At 42.1% G+C, this 1,098-nt stretch overlaps 1 long non-coding RNA gene across 1 annotated transcript; it reads left to right on the top strand.

Annotated features, from left to right (window-relative positions):
• The first annotated feature begins 347 nt into the window (after positions 1-347).
• On the top strand, positions 348-974 carry LOC111648746 (uncharacterized). Its single transcript, XR_015436452.1, has 3 exons — positions 348-481; positions 594-668; positions 841-974. It is a non-coding gene; the product is annotated as an uncharacterized LOC111648746 (long non-coding RNA).
• The last annotated feature ends 124 nt before the right edge of the window (positions 975-1,098 follow it).

The following is a 1,098-nucleotide window of genomic DNA, read 5'->3' as shown; positions in this document are numbered from 1 at the left end:
CAGTACCTGCAACTGTGCGGTTTTTCTTGTCCATCGTCTGTTTTCCTAACGTTAGCTCGGCTACACTGGCCTTGCTAGTTATAGAGAATAAGTGCTGTCGCAAAAGCAAAAGTAATGGTGGTTGTGGTGTAACGACTCCATCTGGGCAGCTGTGAGGCAGCTTCTCTGTTGCAGTCTGTTTAGCTTCAAACTAACTAGGCCATCGACATTTCACGTTACTGATTTGTTATGGTATCGATTAACGATATTAAGTAATTCGGGTGGTAATTTTACATAGTTATGTTGGGCTCGTGGGCGTCGGTACTACGCATAACGATGAAGTTGTTACGTGATCTCATTGATCGGGAATTTGATGGCTGATTTATCTTAAATGCTATCATTGTGGTTTTGCAGACTTTGTTCGTTTACTATGAGCTCCCTATCAGCCCAGCCTCCGGCATCAAGCTCATCATGCAGGACTCTACCTGGAGAGGGAAATCAGGTACAATTAAACAAAAACTATATCATCTACTATGCCAGAACAATAGTCTAAGATTACGGAAAGATTGTATATTTGATGCTAAGCTGTGGTACTGTTTGTTTTTCCTTTCCAGGTACAACCAAAAGCCCCTCTCCTGCAGATTCTGCGTGTTGCTGGAGCCCAGGAAGAAGTCTTCACACTCAAAGAGGTGAGCTGTCAGATGAAATGTTAAGTACGTTTCTCAGTATGCAACCTTCATAAGGTTGTACCTGAGAGGTGGCTCATTTCAGGGTTTAAAACTCCTTTTCTTCTAGGTTCTTGTAGGTAAAAGTCAGCCGTGTATGTGCCTTCTGATATCTAATGTCCAGTGTTTATTATAGGTGATGCACTACTTGGGTCAGTACATCATGGGGAAGCAACTGTATGACAAACAGAGGCAGCACATTGTCCATTGCCAGGATGACCCTTTAGGAGAGCTGCTGGAAGTGGACAGCTTCTCTGTCAAAAACCCAAGGTATTCACACATTGAAAATTGAGCTTCTGTTTATATTCAGCAATGCTAGAGTCTCATTTTAAAGATATACAACTAAAATGAAAGAACTCCATTCTAAGCTCTCATATTGTCATTTTCACAGCCC

This window comes from Seriola lalandi, unplaced genomic scaffold (assembly GCF_002814215.2).
Source record: "Seriola lalandi dorsalis isolate HSWRI2012SDOR001 ecotype SW California unplaced genomic scaffold, Sedor1 jcf7180002046829, whole genome shotgun sequence".
Classification (NCBI taxonomy): domain Eukaryota; kingdom Metazoa; phylum Chordata; class Actinopteri; order Carangiformes; family Carangidae; genus Seriola; species Seriola lalandi.
Note: the sequence above shows the minus strand (reverse complement) of the source record. Positions and strands in the feature narration are given on the sequence as shown.